Genomic DNA, 22,816 nt, shown 5'->3' on the forward strand with positions numbered 1-22,816 from the left:
GCAGAGCCCGCCCCCGCCACACACACCGGCGCGCGCGCGTACACACACGGCACACACAGACACGCGCGCCCACACATGCACACGCGTGCGCACACACGAACGTGGATCCGCTCAATGGGAACCTGACCCCTTTGGCGCAACTTGGGCGCGGGCATCTTTAGAACGCTTTTTTTTACTGTCAGGGCTTTGGTTTGGGAGGAGGAGTTACAGGCTTAGGGGTGTGGAGAGTACGCAACAGTGGTGGGTACCAGAGAGCACCTGACCCCGGAGGCGAAGGATAACTTTAATAAATACCGACTGGGCGTTTCCTTTTCTCAACTCCGGTCAAGGTTCCCGTAATATCCAGACCAAATCGAAGAAAAAATAAAAATATAAAATCAACAAGTTCTCTTTGTTTCCCAGGAACTCAGTATCTCTAGGCTCCAAATCACTGGCTCTGTCCAGAGGGATGTTTCTGACAGCCTTGACTTCGGTGGCAGTGGATTGGTGGCCGTTCAACTTGAAAAGGTTTTCTCCTTGTAGCCCGGTGGAGACTGGCACAGCCTGCCTGAGCTGGACTCTGATGGATGGGTCGGGTCTCCGGGGGTGTTTAATTCCCATTCTCCTTTGCTTTTAGGTGACCTTCGACAGTATTCCTGCAGAACAAATAGATCCCTTCTTTTTAAAAAATGTAGAAAAGCACAGAAAAGAGGCTGGGGGTGAGGGGGGGAATAGGGGAGCTACATTGGCCGAGGCACTGTGACTTGTTGCTTCTCTTTCCATGACGTGCATGTCCACGTGGGGGGTGATGGTGGTGGTGACACTATTTCAGGCATGTCACACAGCAGGATGACTTCTGTCCATTTCACACCACATTTAGAGTCATTAGGAGTTTAGACTGTCATCTTTAAAATATGTGGAGTTTACTCATTTCCACAGCCGATAATTCTTTTCTGCCAGTGGGCAGTGAAGGTCCCTGGACCAGCACTGTAGCCAAGAAAAGCTTTCTGCAGAGTGTGGAGGCGCCGAGGGGCTCTGAGAGTCTGCGCATTTGGGGAAGAAGCCTGAAACATGAATGTCAAACAGCCCTGAGGACCGTGTTGGGTGGTGTTCATACTGGGCTATCTGCAGGCAGGCTGGTGAGACAGATGAGAAACAGAGCTGAGAGATCTCCTCAAGTTTCCACACAGTGATGAAGGCAGAGTTGATACAAGAACCCGGTGTTTGCTACTCCTCTTATCCTCCAGGTCTTATCCATTCTATCACCCTGGGTCGGTTCTCCAAGTTCCCTTCAGCTAGACTGAAATAATCTTGGTGAGGGTGCCTTCAAAGTTCTTCCTTTATCCTTTCTTGTTTCCTTTTCAGTCACTGACTCATTCATTTTACAGCTATTTATTAAACTCCCACTCTGTCTTCAGGTGCTTCCCCGTAACTCCAGTTCTGGGCCTTACTTGGGAGGAAAGAGGAACTGAGAGACAGAAAGGACTTAGAACTGTCCTCGTCCCTGGAAGAGGGGAGCCCTGAACACAGGTTTCTTGTATGTATTTTCACTGTGCTAGGTTGCGTGGGTGTGGAAGACACAATCCTTGCTTTTTTTGACTGCATGCTCAATGGAGGAAAATGAACATACATGTCACAAGAAAAACATTCTGGCTGTCTATTCTTAACTCGTTCTAAAGAAGGCTAAACTGAAGGAGACTCTGTGTTTGGCTGAGCAACGTAATGGACTTGGAGTACATGTTTGAAAGTAGGAGTTAGGGCAATATTGAGTTGTTCTGCTTATTAGGACAGGAAGGAAACAAGTTGAATGGAACAAATGGGGAAGACATGCAGAGACTGAGTGTGGAGCCTCAGCTTGGTTGAGAGCACATTGGGGAAGGGTAATGAGAGGGGAGGAGCTCTGAGGACAGGGTTGCCAAACAACTTTCCTGAGAACAGGCAACAGGGTTGCCAAGTTGTCCAGGGATTTGGACAGGGGAGATGCTTGCAAAGATTGGTAAGTAGTTTGCTGTGGGGTGAGCTATGAAAGCCCCTGGTCCTATGAAAGAAATTATTCGTAAAGTCAATATTGTTCACTAATTTGTTTGCAAATGGATTCCTTTGGGATCAAGATGGAGCCAAATGATGCATCTGGGTTGCTGCAGGATGAGTTCAGAGAAGGCTGTGTGGACTGAGTTACATGCTAATAACATGGGGGAAAAGGTGGTAATAGAGGCTGAAGCAATGTGGAAGGCAAAGAGGGATGGGGTGGGAAGAAGCACCAAGCACAGTTAGTGCTAATAGAGGCATCATGGAGGAGGTAGGGTTTGGGATCGAATTTTAAAGGGGAATAGAGATCTCACACAAAGATCAATAGGACAAGGGCAATCTAGGCTGGGAGAAAGCAAAGGCAGAGAAGTAGGACAATTCATGGTGAGTTCTGGGTCTTCCCAGCAGAAGAAAGGAAGGATGGGACAGTATTGTGGGAGTCTCCAAATGCTCTTCCAGGAGCATAGACCTTGGGTTCCATAGTGAGAAGCTATGGCAGGTGTGGATTTTTTGTTGTTTGTTTTTGACGGGAAATGAGCTGGGAAGCAAGCTGGGAAGTAACTGATGCCGGCTTTCCCAAGGTAGGCCTTCCCCATCCGAATGGAGCACTGTGGGGAGGGAGTCCTTGGTGCTGCTTTCACGAGGAGCCAGAGCCCAGGTGGCTTATGTGGCTCGCTGCACAGGGCACCCAGCTAAGGGGCTGAAATCCAACTCATGCCCCACTTGCCCAGTCACACAACATGTCGGGGTTGTGTCTGGCAGGGTCATCTCTGCCTGGAGAGAGAGATGCCTTTTCTCTAATTTGCATGGGCTGACAGAGGCCCTGCAACTGAGTTCTTTACTTGAAAAGGGAGAAGCTACAGTGAAACAAGTGAGGATTTATTGGGCCTTTGCTGTATGTGCAAACATAAGGTAAAGCAGAAAGAGTCTTGAGGTCAGGACTATCTGTGAGTCTGAGCATGTCTCTGCTCTGTGGAGACACCCTGAGACATACTATAGGATACAGAGGAGGAAGCTTAGGGCCTCCCCTCAAAGATTTTGCAATCCGTGTCAGTTATAAAACAAACGCTCCTCTGGGTTAAGAAACAGTGAATGACAGTATGGAATCAAGTGCCAAATTGTACAGGGCAGAGTCTCAGGGCTTGAGAAAGGAGACCTCCTCTGGGCTGAAAGAGTCAAGGCGGGCTTCATGGAGGAGGAGGGTTTGGCAGTGAAGCATGTATATGTTGGTTCTCAGCCAGAGAAAAGACCATTGAACATACAGCCAGAGGAAAGGAAGCTGGGGGCTTCTGAGATGGATTTTTAGCCCCCACAGCCACCCTAATGCCATTCCCAGTTGTAGCCCAAGCGCTGTGATGAGTCACCCTTGTTTCTGAGAGACGGGACGTTTTTGGATGTTTAACTGGTTCAACACTTTACATTCCCTGAGACTTCAATGTTGGCAGCTCACACTCACCATGTTGCTCCGGGAACACATCATCCAAGCCAGCAGCTGATGCCTGATCTCCATTGCCAAGGCAAAGCGAGGGCTGAGTCAGGTACCTGTGTCTGGAAATTTTTAGTCCCACTGTCTCTGACAAGCTGAGTGAACAGCACTTGACAGTTGGAGCATAGCTGAGTTCAGGGTCACCAACCGCAAGGTGGGCTGGGGTTGGGGGTTCTGCTTGCTTTTTTAGGCCTCACTTTTCTCATGTACAGAACACAAAGGATTATACCAGATTATCTCCAAGCTGTCTTCCACCTGATATTTTATGATCTCATAATTAATAGGATCTTTCAGTGTTATCAAGCAATGACAGGATGGGAACAGATATTAGCCAAGTCCTAACCTTAACTTTCCTCTTGGCTTTGACTGTAGAGGCTGTGATGGAATGAGATTGTGGGTTGGAAACAGGAGAACCAGGAGCTCCTGGTCACAGTTCTGCCATGAACGGAATTTGGGATCCAGTCCTGGGAATGTAGGCAGGTGATTCCCTCAGTTCAGTTTTCTTCTTAGTGAAATAAGAAGGCTGGAAATGGTCCCTACAACCCTTTCTGGCACTGTACTAGCAACTGAACAACTTTTAAGTACTGCCCCCTTGCCTGGGTGGGGCCCCTCCACAAGGCAAGCTGGGAAAATTCTCACAATATCAACTGATAAGTTTGAAGAAAACACAAAGGAGAAGCCATGGGGTTCAGAATAATAAATAGATCATTTAGAATTAGATGGAGTCGAAAGAGCTAGATCTGAGTCTCTAAGCCCCAATTTCCTCTTCTGCAAAGTGGGGATAGTAATACATGCATCTCAGGGCAATGATTAAATGAAGAAGCTTATTTGAAAATGTTTTAGAAGTGCTATGCAAAAGTGTAAAATATAGTTATTGAAGATAGTCTGTTTCCTTAAGGTAGTCTATTTTTTAAAGCTTAATTATTACACTACTTGCTAATGTGTCTGCTTCCTAAGAAACAGCAATTCAGGTCAGCAACTCTGTCTACACGCTCCTAAATATAGTCATATTTTAACATGAAAGGAGCGGGCGGACTTCAGGACTACCAGAGTGCACATCTGCCCCCTGTCTGGAATTCTACAGTGTCACTGGAGTTGCCCACAGTGGATTTCCCAGGAACTTTGATTGTGTTTACTTGACAGTGAAGGAGACACCTACCCATCCAAGATCCTGCTTTGATGATTGCCTATCAGGAGACAGATGGTGGAAAGAGGGGAAGGAGGTGTGAGTGAGTAGGGAGAAAAAAGAAGGCTTTCTTCTTTCTGTTATATTTTGGGCAAAGGATGTTAAACTTTATTCTTTAATGAGCTTGTGAAAAGGCTAATTTGGGTTCACTACATTACTCCAGGTCTGTTTTCTGCTATGTCTGGTCATAGCAGAAATTCTGTGGAATTCTTCACTGTGGTCCCTGGAGGGGAAGCTTTTCATGGGGAACCCTGGGAAGAGCCACAGAGAGGAAAAGGTTCTAACTCCCTAAATGACCATTTGCTTCAAAGTCTGCCCAGCCCACAAAACTTTTGAAAGGATCAGTCTATTTTTAGAAATCCTGGTCACTTATTTATCTCCCATTAACCAATTTAGGGGGACAAAATGTCACCACATGTCAGCAATTGAAGGAGCCCCAAGTGCCAACACCTCTCATCCGTTCTTCCCATTTGCTGCTGCCGGAGTAACTTCTGAGAGTTTAGACCCCAAAGTCCTCTCTCTGTTCAAAAGCCTTCAAAGCCTCAGAGCCCTCATCCACAAAATGGACATAATAATACTTAGGCATAGGCTTTTATGGAAGATAGAAGAAATATTTATAAACAGTCTACAATAGGATTGGTCACATGGTAGGTTCTGGATGAATGGAATTATTGTTATCACTGCCTTAAATAGAGCGAAATAGAGAGTCCCTAAAATGGCATTCAGGGCCCTCCATGAAGTGGTCCCAGCTCACTCATCCACTTGCACGTCCGGTAAGCTTTTCAAGGACACGGTGTGCAGGCTGCCCGGCTTCGTCTTCCAAACACACCTTGCACCTGCTCCCTCCCTGTCCTGCTCAGGCTACTCCCACAGCTGGGAGAACTGCCTTTTTTCCTCTCTCTTGCTTCTTCTATAGTGCCTTTTAAATCCACCCAGTTGAAGTTAATTATTCTCTCTCTGGTACTTCCATTGAAACTTATTTATAATTTATTCCAGTACTTACAACAGACTGCCTTATATTACAATTACTTGTATATGCTTCATACCCATTGTCCCGCCCTTTCCATGGAACAGCAATTTATCCTCCTTAGACTACATCTTAATTGTTTTTCTATCACCCACAGAGTATTGCACATAGTAGGGGATCAATCATATGAAACTGAATATAAAGAAGACAGCTACATGTCCCTGTTGGCTCTGAAATTCTACAATTACAGGAAGGCTTATTCCCATTTTCAAATCTTGCTAAAGAGCTTCCTCTCACTGAGCACCTATCATGAGCCAGGCACTATGCAGACTTGGACGTTAACCCTCCCAAGAGCCCTGTGAGGAGAGAACCACCATCCTCACTTTACACAGAGGCGGATGGCTGGGAATCTCCCAGCCTGTTGGTGGTGGAGGCAATATTAGAAACCAGAAGCCACAGTGTGCTGTGCACTTCTTCTGAGAGAGCTTCTCTCACACTGAACTTGCCTTAATCTTCATTCTACAGCACTTGTCAACAAATTGAACTGTACTCTATAAAACTGGCTTATTGTTGCTTGGCTATATCTTTTTATGTCATTGTCTTGATTCTCCGAGTGTATTTTAATATAGTTGCAGGGCAACACAATAATAGAAATAAATACACATTTATCAAGCATTTATAATGTATTTAGCACTTTATACACACACATCTTATGAAGATGTTATTAATCCCAACCCATGGGGAGTTTCACTGGGGTAGCTGCTACTGGCAGGAGGTTACTACCTGCGAGAGCAGTACTCAGGGCAGAGACTATTTTTCCACCCTACAAAAATTTTTGGTTATTTCAACCACCCACATGCTGGCTGCATCTCAGCCCTCAATGTTTGTTGAATGAGTGATAGGATCTCTTTAATCTCTCACCCATGCTGTTTACCCTGAATCCCTGACTCTATACATAGCCTGTGGAGTGACAGGTCATTACTTGCCCTCTTCTCCCACTGGAGAAGGAATTGGGAGAATGAGAGAGGAGGCATCGTTCTGTACCAGACAGACAGAGGCAGTCTCAGGAGATGAGACTTCAGCCCAGGTAGAAGCAATGTGGCATCTCTTCTGGGCTAGCCGTTCTTTAGACACGGTCCTCACATCGGTTGGGTCAGACTTTCCCAAGTGCTTGTTAAAATGCATATTTCTGGGCTCTACCCAGACCCACCGAATATGCCTCCCTAGAGGGAGAGACTAGAAATCTACATTTTGAAAAAGCCCTGCAGGTGATTCATCCAGGCCCTGAAGTCTGAGCAGGACAGCCTGGTTTAAGCATCTCCTCAGGTATCCCTTTCAACCTCAGCAGCTACTGCAAATACAACGTGCTTTTTTCTCAAGTAAAAGCATTCATAATAAATAAAAAAGAAACCATTTAAAATTTCATTTTATTGCTTCCAAGTATTGCTCCTTGTCCAAAAGTTACAGTGTAGTTTGACCCATTCCATATGTCTATTTTATGATGTGTAAAAGAAAAGGGTGATTCCACAGTATAGCTTTAGTGCTTCCTATTATTTTCCTTTGCAAATCTCTTGAGTTGGAGCTATGCTGTCAGTTACTCTTCTGAGCACAGTTCTATGAGAAAGTGTATTCTGAATTTCAAACAATAATTTCATAAATAGACTTTCAGAATACAACATGTTCCTATGTAGGGAACTGCCTGTATTTTAACGTTTTCATAGTTATTTGTTCTTGAGAAAAAGATTTTTACAATTGGCCCTAGAAGGATGTAGACTGGGGGGGGCTCTGAATTTTTCCAAATCACCGTCTCACAGACCTCTGGCTAGTGTCATAACTTACTTTATTCTGTAAATAATTTCTAGATGTTTCTGGGAGTTTTGCCAATTAGGGATATATAAATTAGAGGTATAGAAAGTAGACTCTTTTTTTCCTCTCATTTGTGAATTTGTTCATTTAGCAAATGCTTCTTGGGCACTTCCAGTGAGTAGATGCTGTGTTACCCACACGATTCAGACAGGGATGTTGGTTTTTGTCTCTGAGGGGTTCATGGTGGAGCAAAAATTACAAACCACACAGGGGAGAAATGGGTGGTAAGAAGATGCAGTGGGATTAAAGGTCTAAAGAAGACAGAGTTGAACAGTCTGTGGAGGGAGAATGAAAGAGAAGTCCCAAACACCCACCAGAAATTCTATTGATTAATTGTTTGATATGGGGGTCTTGCTCTGTCTCCCAAGCTGGAGTGCAGTGGTGTGATCGTAGTTCACTGCGGCCTTGACTGCCTGGGGTCAAACAAGCCCCCAGCCTCAGCCTCCTGAGTAGCTGGGACCAGAGTTGTGCACCACCATGCCTGGCAATTTTTTTTTTTTTTTTTTGGTAGAAAAAGAAAAGAGCCACATGGCTCTTTTCAAAAGTTTCCCACAGAAATATTACTGTCAGTGGAGAATAAACTTGTGTCTTCCTCCTCAGGTCTTGAGGCAAAACTTGAAGCTTTAGGTTTTTTTTTTTTTTTTTTTTTTTTTTTTTACTGGTACCGTGTTTGCTCATTATAATTTATAGAAATGTGGGCTGCAACTCCATGATCTTTTCATGATTGATTAATATAGAAATAAACAGTAGACAAAAATATAAAAAAATAAAAAAGGAATAAACAGTAGAAATATGCTGTTTATCCTTTAGTGTTTGGGTGGTGAATGGAGACGGAGAAGAGTCCCAAGTTGAACTCCCAAAGCTGAGTTGTGGATAAGCTCAAATTATCGTTGGGCTACTTTGTTATAGATGACTGTCTGCTTTTCATAATTGAAACGGATTAAACTAGAAAAACCAATACATTGAGACATTTGCTTTTGTGGCCTGGGTGCTGGTGTTGCCTCATCTCTGCAGCATTAAAAAAAAGGGAGGAATAGGAACTCAGCCAATTTGCCATCAATCCACAGAGTGAGATTCAGCTCATTTTGTTGGATTCTGGATGTGTGTTTTTCGGCTCTCTTCTGCTGACAATTATATTTAATGGTAATTTAAGAAATTGATTGATCTCATTGAGTCCTATACAGTTTTCTAATTAATTTCTAATATTCTCTGGAAACTTGAAGATACAGAGAAGAAAGGAAAGAAGGGAAAGAATGAAGACACTCATCATGTGCCTACTGTGTGCCAGACACTCTCTCTTACGCCATTTTAGTTTCGCGATCGCCCTGTAAGGGAGAGAAGACCCTGAAGTCTGGGAAGTGAGATGGGCTCTCAAGGTCACACACCTGGGGTAGCAGGAAGCAGACTCAGTCCTGTCGGGCGTCAGGACCCAGGCTCCTTCCACCTTGCTGCTTCTCCTCGTAGTCACCAGATGTTTTCAAAATCCAGAGAAGCTGATGCCAAACTCAATTTTTCACAAACCAAGCGGGGACCCAGAGCTCATTGTGTGGGGAGATATATCCAGGGGGTGTCCTGCCATCACTATCCTCCTAGAGCTGTGGGCATTTGGTCAGAGTGCCCCAAAGGGGTGCAGGATCATTCCTGTGGTGGTGAAGCAGGGGGAACCAACCCCAGAGGAGCTGGAAGAGGAGAAATGGAGGCAAAAAAAGCAGTAACAACTACTGAAATTAACCCATCCCCTCCTCTACACTGGTCACCTTGCTGGGCCAGTTCTCATCCTGACCCTACAAGGAAGGTATTAGTATAAGCATTTTACAGTCGAAGAAGAAACTGAGCCTCAGAGAGTTGACACAACTTGGCCAAAGTCACACAACCAAGTTTTCTCCTGGAATTTGAACCAAAGACGATAGGGCTCTAAACTTTGTGCTTTTTTTTTTTTTTTTTTTTTTTTGAGACTGAGTCTCGCTCTGTCACCAGGCAGGAGTGCAGTGGTGCAATCTCATCTCACTGTAGCCTCCGCCTCCTGGGTTCAAGCGATTCTCCTGCCTCAGCCTCTGGAGTAGCTGGGACTACAGGTGCGTGCCACCATGCCCAGCTATTTTTTTTTTTTGTATTTTTAGTAGAGATAGGGTTTGACCATGTTGGCCAGGATGGTCTCGATTTCTTGACCTCGTGATCTGCCTGCCTTGGCCTCCCAAAGTGCTGGCACTACAGGCATGAGCCACCGCGGCCTGCCAGTTTGTGCTCTTTCTGTTGTGCCAAGCCATCCTCTGGAGGTAACTTTGAGGTCCATTTTCTTTTTCTCTCCCATTGCAGACCACTTTGGGAATTTCTTTTTATGTAGGTTGCTCGTCGCGTTTTCTTTTTCTATTTCATTGTCCCTGTGTATTATTTACCTCTTTGCTTTTCCCTGACATTCTCCTCATCATTGTGGTTTTTCCTCCCTAAATAGCAACCGTCATCTGGGGTCATCTTTGGCCTCTTTCTGCAGGTGCACAAACCTGCTGCTGTTCTCTTCTGTTGGGGTTGCTGCACTCCCCCTTCCACACCTGAAACCAGTATAGAAAAAGCATATCTGCAGCAGACATACCTGCAGGGTGAGGGCCAAATAAAAGAAATGGTAGGTTTTGGTGTTCTGTACAGTGAGAGAGATTTCTTGGTAGGAAACTTAGGAGCATTTCTAAACCCGGCCATCACTGCTATAACCTCCAAAAGGACTTCCCAGGAAAAAAATGTCAAACTGGAGGGATACACAAATATTGGTCTTGGCTACTCTGGCTGTTCATCTTCCCAGAAATAGGTCCTGGGGAGGTGGCCTCCTCAGACAGGGTCTGCCCAGTTGTTCCCATCATATTGGGTTCCACATTACTAAATGGAAAATTTGAAAATAGCACCTCAAACTCAACATGTCCCACATTCAGCTTGTATCCTAGTGCCCCACACATTTGCATCTCCCTTGTGTTTCTTTCCTTAGAGAATGGCTCCCACTCTCTGCAAATTCACCCAAGCTAGGAACCTTGAGGTTAGCTGAGACTTCCCCTCTCCTGGGCCCCCTTTCTCCTCTTCTGGACCCCCTTTCACCCTCAGTCCCTGAGCAATGACAATTCATTTTGCTTTCTTGTTGATTTCCAAATCTGCTGTGAAAGAGGCAGATTCCTCATTGCTGCACTTCCCGCCTGCGTTTAGGCTTGCATCCTCTCTCCCTGGACAGCTGTGCTGGCCTCCTGGTCATTTTCCCTGCCACAAGTATTGTTGTGCCAGTCCAGTCTCCTAATCTATACCTTCTGTCCTGCAGTCAGAATGAGCTTCCCAAAGTACAGATCTAATCATATCACTCTCCCATGATTTTATCTTGTTACAATCTCCCTGATGCTTTCAATATAAAATCTTAGACTACTTTGCCCAGCCTGTAAGACCCTTTGTGATTTGGCCCCTGCTTACCCTGTTCTGAGCCATTTTTCACCTCTTCACACTCCTTCCTGTGCTCCACACATTTTGAACCACTTCGTTTGGAAGTTTAAGTAGTTATCAGTCCTTGTGGCTTCCCGAAAAATATGTTTTTGTTTTGTTTTGTTTTTGAGACAGAGTCTTGCTCTGTCACCCAGGCTGGAGTGCAGTAGTGTGATCATTGCTCCCTGCAGTCTCAATCTTGTGGGCTCAAATGATCCTCCTGCCTCAGCCTCCCGAGTAGCTGAGACTACAGGCATGTACCACCACGCCCTGCTAATTTTTGTATTTTTTGTGGAGACGGGGTTTCACCATGTTACCCAGGCTGGTCTCGAACTCCTGGGCTCAAGCGATCCACTTGCCTCAGCCTCCCAAAGTGCTAGGATTACAGGCGTGAGCCACTGTGTCTGGCCAAAATACATGTTTTTGTCCCCACTTTTAAGTGAGGAATCTGAGCCTCAAATCACAGAGCTGCTAAGTGGCAAAATCTGACTTTAAAGACAAGCCTCTCTGACTCTGAAGATCAGGGTTTTTAAGACAGAATAGAGGAGCCTGGCGTACTTTGTGGAGTCCACCAGGTCTGCAGTGAGGAAGAGGGGGAGATGGAAACATTGCGACTCAGAAAGCCCTGACATCATCTCATTGTAGCCCTGTCCTTTTTCTCTGACCCACAGGATGTTGCAGATGTGAGGGGTGACTGAGCCCCAAGATTAATAATCATTGCAAAACTCACTGGGGCCAAGGAGAAAGCAAACCATTCATCATGTGAACTGTGCTCAGATTCCATTGCTTGAGTTTAATCAGACTAATGAACCAGCTGGCTTCCTTTCTAAAATGATTTCTGCTGTTTCCATAACTGAATAACAGCACAGCAGGATTTGAAAGGAAGAGAGAAGAAAATTTGGGGAGAAAAGACATCCTCCAAGTTAGCCAGCTGACAAGTTGGCTGTGCTGATAAATGCTGGGCAGAGTGGCTGGGGTATGAGGAGGAACTGTGTGGGACCTTGCTGATGTCTGGTCCAGGTCTATTACCTCCAAGCAAATATTCCCAAGGAAGAGAGGAGATTTTTTAAAGGGTGGATAAGGACAGCTCCAGGGGACTTACAGGCCAGTGTGTTCAAAGAACAGCCAAGGTATTGAAGGAAGCTAAACCCAATGAATACATTCATTTATCTAACATTTATTGATTCTGCTGTGCGCCGCAATATTTTAAACACTGAAAATACAGTGATGGGCTCTGCCTCAAATAGTTTAAAATCAAGGCAATTATTTTCAAATATCTTTAAACCACAAAATCATTTGTTCATACAAAGCCTTTAATATAAATCCAACACTGAAACAAAGGCAAAGTTCTATGTGGCCCCAATGAGCCCCCTCTAAACGCTACACAGAGTTAAGTGGACCATGCTGAGGAGCAGGACTCACGGGCAGAGGACATAGAGCTGTCTTCTAACATCTGATGAGGATTCTGGGGAAGAAAGGTCTGACGAATCCATTGTGGTTCCATGTTAGCCAAAACTCTATTAAGAAGAAACAGCAGAAAGTGAACCCAAATCTCTGAATTACCAAGCTGCAGAAAGCACAGGGAAATGAATGGACTTCATCAACAACTGGAACCAGGGATCGCATGTCATCAGTTCTGTATCTCCCCCTCCCCTCTCCTCCTAAGCCCAATCTTATCTCTGCTTCTTTCTGAACTTCAGCCTCATCCTCTCACCCTCCAGACCAACTTTTTGTAGATGGCAAAAAACAATGATATATTGTCTTGGTTCTAACTTTTAAAATCCCAGGGAAGGAATTTGATTGACATGACTGAAGTGCTCACTCTTGGACCAGCCATCTGTGGCCTATGTGGAGGAGAAGATCACAGAAGCTCCAGCTGATTCCATGGGGCTGGAAGGAAGTTCCATGGAACTCCCTTGAAGGACCCAAGAGATAGAATCAGAGACAACAAGCCAAATTTAGAAGGAAATACATCTTGACTCAAGAAAAGAAAAAAGTTCTAATGGTCAGAGATGATAAAGAGTTTCTCCTGCTGCTTCTAGCAGAATACAATACATTTTTCATGTGATTCCCTCATGTGATTTACTCAGAGTCAGCCAGGCTGCCTATTTATTTGGGAAAAGTTTTTTGTAGGTTTTGTTTTAGAGTGCACAGGATGTGATCGATAGGCCCTTACAGAATGCCTAAGTATGTCACGTTGGGCTGAACCTCTCCTCATTCAGTAGTAATAATAATAATGGTGGCTACTGAATATCATGACATTAATTTCATACTTTATCTTACTTAATCTTTGAATAAGTCCCTTAGGATGAGTCTTATTTCATTTTTCATATAAGGAAACCAAGAGTGAGAAAAGTTAGGCAACTGGCTCAAAGTTACTCAGTTACTAAGTGGTGGCGCTGGGATTTGAACCTGCAAAGCCTTGCTATTCATCGTTGCCCTATATTACCTTCAAGACCCATCCTCCAACACCGACCCTGTCTGTTTCTTTTTTGGCCAGGGTAAGTGCCTGCCTGACATTCAATTGGCTCTGGGGCTTTTGAAATTATGGTTTTAGCATGAAAAATGTCAGTGCTAGAGAGAGAATGAGTGACCGGGAGAGATATCGAGGTCGGGGGGGAATGATTTAAAAGTAGAAGATTGGCCGGGCACTGTGGCTCACACCTGTGGTCCCAGTATTTTGAGAGGCCAAGGTGGGCAGATCACCTGAGGTCAGGAGTTCCAGACCAGCGTGGCCAACATAGAGAAACTCTTTCTCTACTAAAAATACAAAAATTAGCCGGGTGTGGTTGCACTTACCTGTAATCCCAGCTACTTGGGAGGCTGAGGCAGGAGAATTACTTGAACCCAGAGGCGGAGGGCTCAGTGAACTGAGATCATGGCACTGCACTCCAGCCTGGGTGACAGAGTGAGACTCCCTTTTTTTTTTTTTTTTTTTTTTTTTTTTGAGACGGAGTCTCACGCTGTTGCCCAGGCTGGAGTGCAGTGGCACGATCTCGGCTCACTGCAAGCTCCGCCTCCTGGGTTCACGCCATTCTCCTGCCTCAGCCTCCTGAGTAGCTGGGACTACAGGCGCCCGCCACTGCGCCCGGCTAATTTTTTGTATTTTTAGTAGAGACGGGGTTTCACTGTGGTCTCGATCTCCTGACCTTGTGGTCCGCCCACCTCGGCCTCCCAAAGTGCTGGGATTACAGGCTTGAGCCACTGCGCCCGGCCATGAGACTCCCTTTTTTAAAAAAAAAAAAAAGAAAAAAGCAGATGAAAATTCATTCGTCCACTCATTCCACAAACATTTGCTGCATTACTAATACTCTAGAGATAACTCAGAGTACCTTCTAGTCTACTCTATACTCTACATTCTAAGGGAGTCCCCACCCAGAGGCCTTACCTCAGTGAGTGGCCATGAACATTCGAGTACCCATGTCCTATGCCATGTGGTAACCCACACGCTGACACCCTGACTGGCCCATTTGATCACCTGACACAAAGATGGCCAACTAACCTAGAGGTTGGCCAGTGGCTATAACTTGGGCTTGCCTTGAAAAGACGAGCTGGGACAAAAGGATCCTCCTGCTCTGAAAACCTAAGCCAAGAGACACAGAGAGAAATTGCCAGTTAGCTCTGGGAAGAAAGGGACGAACTTATGGATTTGGGTGCTGGTATGGCCATATGGATTGGATGACCATACATCCCAGTTTGCCATGGAGAATCCCAGTTTATCCCAGCATAATTAGGACTGGGACTCCTTTCTCTCTCATAAATATCCTAATTTGGATGAAGAAGCTATTCAATCACCCTAATTATAAACCACGATGTGATGCAGAATGGGAGAAGGAGAGGGAGGAGAGACGAGACTGAGGTTAGGCCTTGAAAAGCCCTGTGGGTCAGGCTAAGGAGTCTTGATTTTTATGCTGAAGGCAACGGGGATTTTAAGCATGGAAAGTATGAGTTCGGATTTTTTGCTTTTAGAAAGAGTACTCTGATGAAGTGTGAACAGCTGATCAGAGATGGGTGGAAGTGGAGGCAAGGAGCTCACCTGGGAGGCTCATTGAACAATCCAGAGAAAGGCTGGCTGGAACTAGACCAAGTGACTGCAGAGATGAGAAGGCAGATGTGCTCAAGGAATATCCAGGAGAAAGAGTTGAAAGAATTTTGCAGACTGATTAAATTTGGGGGATGAGGGAGAGAAAGGTGTTAGGGGGAAGAGCAAACTTCTTGTTTGGGCAACTGGTGAACAATGCCACCTTTCACCTAGAAGGTGTTGCTAGTGGCAGGAAGATGGAGAGTATAGCTTTGAACATGTTGGTTTTGAAGGCCATTGTGTTAGTCAGAGTTCTCCAGAGAAACAGAGCTGACAGAAGGATGGATGGATAGATAGACTGATTGATATTAAAGGAATTGGCTCACACCGTTGTGGAGGATGAGGAGTCCCACAATCTGCTATCCACAAGCTGGCAAACCAAGAAAGCCATTGATACCTGCAGATGTAGTCTAAAGGCTTAAGAGCTAGGAGCTTTGATGTCAGGGGCAGGAGAAAATGGATATCCCAGCTCAGGAAAAGAGAGAGAGAATTTTCTCTTCCTCCTCCTGTTTGTTCTACACAGGCTGTCAACAAATTAGATGGCACCCACCCACATTGGTGAGGGTGATCTTCCATACTCAGTCTACTGATTCCGGTGCTAATCTCTTTGAGAAACACCCTCTCAGACACACCCAGAAGTAATGTTTGCCCTGCTATCTGGGCATCCCTTAGCCCTGTCAAGCTGACATGTAAAATTAACCTTTGTAGCTATCAAAGTGGCAACTAAATGATTAGAACTCAATTAAGGAAGAGGGGTCTGGGCTGAAATGCTGAATGGTGTGTGGTTGTCAGGGAGGTAGTTTCATTCATGGGAATGGAAAGAGCACATAGAAAAGACGAGTAGCGTGAGGAGAAGGAGGTTGAGAGAGGTGAGTGGTAAGGACCACCCTCACAGCTGTCTGTACTTCTGTGTTTCTTACTCTCCTTTGTATTCTAGTTACATTTTTTCTTGTCATTCTCCCCCATAGAGTGCAATCTTTTTGAGGTCTGGCACCCTTGTAATCCTTGAGTCACTCAGCACAATGCATTTGCATAGCATGTTGTAAGTATTTATTTGACTGAATGATGGAAGTGTTTGAAAGGCCCATGAGACTGACCACCAAGAGATCACTGATAACCTTGGGTGGGTATTTTTTCATGATGTGCTGGGGCAGATGCCAGGATGCAATGATACATGGAATACAGGGTGAAGGGAATGCAAACCAGTAACTCAAGCTATAATCTGGGCTGCCTCCCTTTCCTCTAGCCCATCCTCTTGTTACAGTAGGTAGCTAGTCAGACATGAGCAGGGCAGGAGAGTACCACCCTCCACCAGAAATGTCAGGCAACCATCAGGTGATGGTCAGGTGGTGTTAAGCTGTCTCTCTAAAATAATAATTAGTCACAGCCAGTGCCAGAGAAAGGCAGTCTCCTGATAGGTGGAAAAAACCTGAAACTGGTGATCAGCATCTTCCCAATAAGATCTCAAGACCTGGGCGAGTGGGCTCAAGCATGTACATTAAGAGGCAACATGGCAGAGTTTAACTGGTGTGTGACCTTCTAGGAACATTGAACTGGTAAGAGAAGAAGGCCCCAAGTGAGCATGCGTGCAACTCCAGTAAACACGCTGCACATGCAGCGCCTTCCAAGTGATGGCAGGCCACTGTGCATGCAGAGAGCCCACCCTAAGGGAAGAATCAGGGGAGGAGAGATGCAAACTCTGGAAGCATGCCAACATCTAAAGTCCCAAGTCAAAGGTCACTGTGCACTTGATCTCTCAAGTCGCCGGCTTGACCCTCTTCCAAGTGTGCTTTACTCCCTTTTGTTCCTGCTCTAAAGCTTTTTAATAAACTTTCACTTCTGTCCTAAAACTTGCCTTGGTCTCTCACTCTGCCCTGTGCCCCTCCATTGAATTCTTTCTTGTGAGGAAGCAAGCATTGAGGTTGCTGCAGACCTGTATGGATTCGCTGCTGCTAACATAATTTGGTACCTCATGACTCAGATACGTTCCCTAGTGATAACTCTCTCCCACCTCACATTTTGAAGGAGGTATTTTTAATCATTCTTGAAAAAAGGAATTGAGTCATTTGGGAGGGACAAGAGCAAATGGAGGAGTCAGAACGTCTATTGACCTGTTTTGTTTTTCCCTAAGGGTAATGCCCCTAGAAAAACAACAGTACCACAACGTAACAGGAAGCATTATACTGCGTGAAACCCCAGCTCTGTACTTGGGAAGGGCACCATTCAGACAACCCAGAATCATAGGAAGAGCTTTGGAATTTGAAATCAGATCAACCTGGGGCCAGTATCCACGTCTATTCTTTACGTATCTAATAGCTTTGTAAACTTTGTAAAGTTTCAGCATCTCTGAATATTAAGTCACTTATCAGAAAAATGGGCATAATAATGAGTACCTTTCAGTTTGCATAGCTAATCCATGGGTAACAGAAACTGAAAATTACAGAGGTTTTGTTTACATACTCAAGGCACTTGGCTAGTAAGTGATAGCACTGGGATTTCCACCCAGCTGTCCTCAATTTTGGTGCTTTTGTACTTTCTAGGGCACACTGCTGCTTGGCACACGGATGACTTGTATATGCCCTCAACTCCTCTTTGGAATGAAGCAAGGCATAAATAACTAGAGAATGCTCAGATCAAGAGTATATAAAATCCTCTTCCTTACCCTCATTTTCCTTGGGACCTTAGAAAACCTCTGTTATCACCGAGGTTTCTCATCTACAAAAGGTTGGGAAATTATAGGGCCCACTACACAGGCTAATTTTGAGGCTTAGAAGAGTTAATGTCAACAACGGCACCCAGCAGTGTTTACACAGTAGGTGCTAATGAAATGGTAACTAAGGGTGATTCTAACTTTGGGGTTTGGGGTTAGCTCTTCTAACAAGCTTGGCTGATAATGACAGTGATGGTTGCTGTGGTGGAGGTAGTTGTAGTAAGAAAAGCATTAGCTAACATTTGAAGAACACTGGAAAATCTTCACATGCCAGGAAGTAAGTCTCATTTAAATTCACAACAACCCTCTGAAACAGGTGTCATTATTTATTCCTATCTTACAGATGAAGATAGCAAGGCATGAAGAAAGAGGATAAGTAACATGCCCAAAGTCATCTAGTTTGTAAGTAGTAGAACAGGGATCAAATCCAGGGCTCAGGATATCAGTGATGTTTCTACCATCAGTGGATTGCAACACATGAACCCCAGGGTTTGGTCATAATTTATTCCCTTTGTGGGGTCTTTTGTGCTAAAAAGGAAATAGGAAGGTTCCTCACAAGCAGACCCGGCTGGCTCCCTGACTGTAATTCTGGGAGCTGATTCTGGGCTTTCCGGGACAGTGCTAACAGCTAGGCTAGAGGGGAGGCCATCGTCTTGCAGTCATTGTCTCTAAATGGCTCCTTAGCCCCAGCCTGTACTTCTGTGGCCTTGTGGCCTGCCAGTGTGCCAGCCTCGCTGAGGCCAATGGGAGGGAGAGAGGCATGGGCTAAAGGCTGGAGAGACCCTCACACAGAGGGAGAGAAGCAGAGCGAGAAAATCCACTGACTGGACTGAGTGGACAGGCAGCAGGGAGTCTGACAGTCCGCTCATCTGTATGCTCTGAGGCTGAGAGCTGTGCAGAAGCCACTGCCCGGGCAGCGTCATTCAAATGTGGGCCATGAACCAATCAAGGCTCAGAGGCACCGTTCTGAGCTTCTGGGGGTCCTGTTCCCATTCCCTGCTTGCCCCTGTCCTCTGCCCAACAATGAGATCGGCCTGTGGGTGTGGTGTGTACATTCCCATACCACAGAAGCAGAAAAAAATGAAAGACTTGGGATCCATCCCCATCCCAGAATCCAGTACCAAGACTGTGTCCTCTCACTCTCCCTGTGAAGCCGCTCTGGAGTCCTCTCCCCCAGATTGTTGGCAAAGCTGCAGAGCTTCTGATTCAGTGACATTTTACAGGATCACTGTGTTCTTTCTTTAGAGCCATTTGAGATAGAACTGAGAACAGGAAGCCCACTGTCTCAGAGGATTAGATCGAGAATGGTGTTCCCCCAGCAGCTGAAGGCTGCAGGGTCTCAGAGCAGTGGGAGAGAAGAGGGAAGGAACCAACACCCCTTGTGTTCCAGGACTTGCATCACATATTTTCACATATTGTCTTTTCTTTTAATCCTCTCAGGAACACTGGAAAGTGGGCAAAACTGTCCCCATTTACAGGTAGAGAGAACTGAAGCTGAGGGGGATAAAAGTGACTTGCCTAAGATAATTCAGCCTAGTAAGTAGCCTAAAAGGCTTTAACAGCAGTTTTCTGTAATTCTCCATGATGACTCCTCCTGTATGTCATACATCTCCCAAGCTTTGCCACAAGCCAGGATTCCTGGGACACATCGCTGGCTTATAAGGCAATGCTGAATGTTGTGAGTTGGAGGTGCTTGCTTGTGCACAGGGGGTCATTATGCCTTATCCCCTTCTACAGACTCTTAATCTAAGTCTGTCAGAAATTCTCATAGAAAGGCCGAAAATTCTTGGAGCAGGAGGAAAATGTGTAGGTCATTTAATTCAAATTCCCAATTCATGGATTAAAGTTACATTACCTAAAGTAAACAGTTTGCTAGTTTGTGCTTGGAGATTTATAGATTGTAAAGGATTTTTATGAAGGGAGGAATTGTTATAAGAAATAGTAACAAGTGGCTGGGTGTGGTGTGTCATGCCTGTAATCCCAGCACTTTGGGAGGCCAAGGCAGGCGGATCACCTGAGGTCAGGAATTCGAGACCAGCCTGGCCAACATGGTGAAACCCTGTCTTTACTAAAAATACAAAAAATTAACTGGGCATGGTGGTGGGTACCTGTAATTTCAGCTACTGGGTAGGCTGAGGCAGGAGAATTGCTTGAACCCAGGAGGCAGAGGTTGCAGTGAGCTGAGATCGCGCCATTGCACTCCAGCCTGGGCAACAAGAGAGAAACTGTCTCAAAAAAAAAAAAAATCATAACAAGTGAGATTTGACCCCCACAAAGCACAGGCTTACATGGCAAACACCCAGAATTATGTGGTGGCAGTGGTCATGATGAAGGTGATGTGGGATTGGTAACAGTAGTGATGGTGGAAATGATGGTGGTCTGATGGAGGTAGAGGTGACGATGGAGATGAGAATGACAATAATTACAATAATGAGGGGGTGGTGGCCATGATGGTGTTGGTGGTTGTAGTGGTAGAAATGGCAGTGATGGTGGTAAGGGAGGACAGTGGGAGGTGGTAGTGGAGGTAGAGGTGGCAATGATGGTGGTAGTGGAAGTAGTAAGGCCAGTGGTGGAAGCAATGTTGGCAGAGGAGGTAATGATGGTCAGTGATGAAGGTAGTGGTGGTAATGGTGGTTGGAGATGAAGGTAGAGATGAAGGAGGAGGTACAAGGGTGATAATGGTGGTTAGAGATGGAGAGGGAGGAAATACTAGAGGAGGAGGCAAGGATAAAGGTGGAAATTGGGGTAGGGGTGATCTTGGGGGAGAAAGAGTGTCTTACTCTCTAAGATTTAGTGCAGGTTGGAGTCCCCAAAGCCTGACGTGGCAGTGCACACGGGGAAAGCCCCAGGCCCAGTATCGGCAGAGTGTGATTTCCTTCCCAGATGCTACAGGTGGGTTTGTTTGTCCCCTCCAAATCTCATGTTGAAATCTGATTCCCAATGTTGAGGTGGACTTCATGGGAGGCGTTTGGGTCATGAGCTGGTTGGGTCTTGGGTGGACCCCTCATGAGTAGATAATACCTCCCTGAGTCAGAGGGTAGGGAGCGTGTTGGCTGAGTTCTCACTGTTTTAGCTCCCATGAGAGCTGGTTGTTAAAAAGAGCCTGAAACCACACCCCTCTCTTGCTTCCTGTCTTGCCACTTTATCTCTGCATATGCCAGCTCTACTTCGCCTTCTGCCATGAACGAAAGCAGCCTGAGGCCCTTACCGAAGCAGATGCTGCTGCCACGCTCCTTGTTATATGGCCTGTAGAACCATGAGCCAAATAAATCTCTTTTCTTTGTAAATTACCCAGCCTCAGGTTTTCCTTTATATCAATAGCAACATAAATGGACTAAGACACCGGGACACTAAACAATTGTCCAGATTGTCCCAGGGTAATTCATCCCTGTGAGGAGAATGAATAAATCCATAGCTGTCTCCTGGCCTGTATCACTAAGGGTGCTGCTTGGCTCTGGTGTCTGCCTGGGCTGGAATCCTGCATGCCAAAACCATTGGCCTTCATTCCCATGTGGCCAGGGGATAGAGCCTTCAGGCCTGGTAGAGTTATCTAAGTTATGTGGGAATGCTTATGATGGAAACACTCAGGTCCACACACTCTAACACATTTCCTCTGATAGGCACATATATACTCACACACTCTGACACATCTACACATATATATCTACACACACACAGAGAGTTTCTGCAGAAGCTCATGCTCTTTGTCTTTAGAGCCAGTAGACAGATGATGGAGTGTGTGCTTAATGTGCAACATGTCCACCTCCACCATCCTGATCTGGAGTGGTTACGTAGCGCTGGCAGCTTTGCCACTGACTCAGCCACTGAGACACCACCAGTGAAGAAAAATTATGTTGTTTGCCTCTCTGAAGTGAGAGCACACCAGATGAAGGCTCACAAAGGGGGGCCTTGACAGCAGATATTGATGGCCCTCGACTTACCTCCAGGCTTGCCTTCTGTTTCGTTCTAGCAACCCTCTCATCTGTCAGGAGTAATATATGGGATATTTGATGAAAGCATCCTCCATTCTGTGTTATCTGTATTGCCTTGTATGGCTCACTGGCTTCCCTTCGGAAGTGGCTAGTTGCAAGGCTGGCTTAGTATAGCCTTGACCCATGAGACTCCTGCTGTTTATTATGCTCCACCGTACTCCTTCCCCACAAAAATATGTGTGGTTCATACTCCATGCACCCCTCTATCCACCACCTCAAGTGCTCCCAGCAGTACCACCCAAATCATAGATTCACTGAAGTGCCTTTCTTTAATACGATTTCTTACTTCCTTGCATGGAGTAAGTAATAATCTCTAGAGCAAGAAGGCAGAAGAGCATGTGAATGTCATTCCTTCTTTGGTGCCTGGTGCTTAGGCAGCATTTAGAACATGTGTGTTCAATGAAAGGCATGAGGGCTGGGGGATACAGGTGTGGAAGCTCTGCTGTGTTTTCAAGGCCACATTAACCACGGTGTAGGGTAAGAGTCAACCCAAAACTTGGACAGGCTCCAGGAACAGAGGCCCCAACTCAACAAAACCACATCATACATACAGTTTCCTAGGTCTGCAGGCTGTAAAGACAGTCACCAGGCAGCCCCTGCCTGGATGACTTTGCACAAGACAATGGCACATGTTGGTATCTAGCAGTTCTCCAGAGACCCAATTTTAATGGTTTCTTTTATATCCTAATTGCCTCCATGAAAACAAGTCAGCCCATGACAACTATAGCCTTTTGAAATTCTGGACAGTGACTCAGAGATTAGCCAGAAACCATACAATGTCATCTGCAGGCACAAAGCTTAGACACTGTATGTGCCTGGCAACAATGTCTCTGCCATCCTGCCTAAATTCCACCCTAGATACAAGGAGAGGCCCTCAAATTCCAGTGAACCAAAGAAGAAAAGGCAAGTTTTAAGGAAATTGCTTTCCTAAAAATATAATACCCAGACTCTCTGTAGCAAATTCTGCTGGTTGCCAAAGAATTTACCAACTGAATCCTGATTTTTTTCAAGGATCCACCCATTACCAACTTGGGGCATTGAACTGGCGTCTGTTTCTGGTTCAGGTATGGG

General features: G+C 45.5%; 2 long non-coding RNA genes across 2 annotated transcripts in view; both read left to right on the plus strand.

Moving 5' to 3' along the window:
* LOC105480157 (uncharacterized) overlaps positions 1 to 22,816 on the plus strand; it is a 60,790-nt gene that overhangs the window by 1,303 nt on the left and 36,671 nt on the right. The window lies entirely within an intron of this gene.
* Positions 40 to 4,336, plus strand: LOC139355322 (uncharacterized). Its single transcript, XR_003017739.2, has 3 exons — positions 40 to 1,293; positions 1,398 to 3,545; positions 3,866 to 4,336. It is a non-coding gene; the product is annotated as an uncharacterized lncRNA (long non-coding RNA).

This window comes from Macaca nemestrina, chromosome 2 (genome assembly GCF_043159975.1).
Source record: "Macaca nemestrina isolate mMacNem1 chromosome 2, mMacNem.hap1, whole genome shotgun sequence".
Classification (NCBI taxonomy): domain Eukaryota; kingdom Metazoa; phylum Chordata; class Mammalia; order Primates; family Cercopithecidae; genus Macaca; species Macaca nemestrina.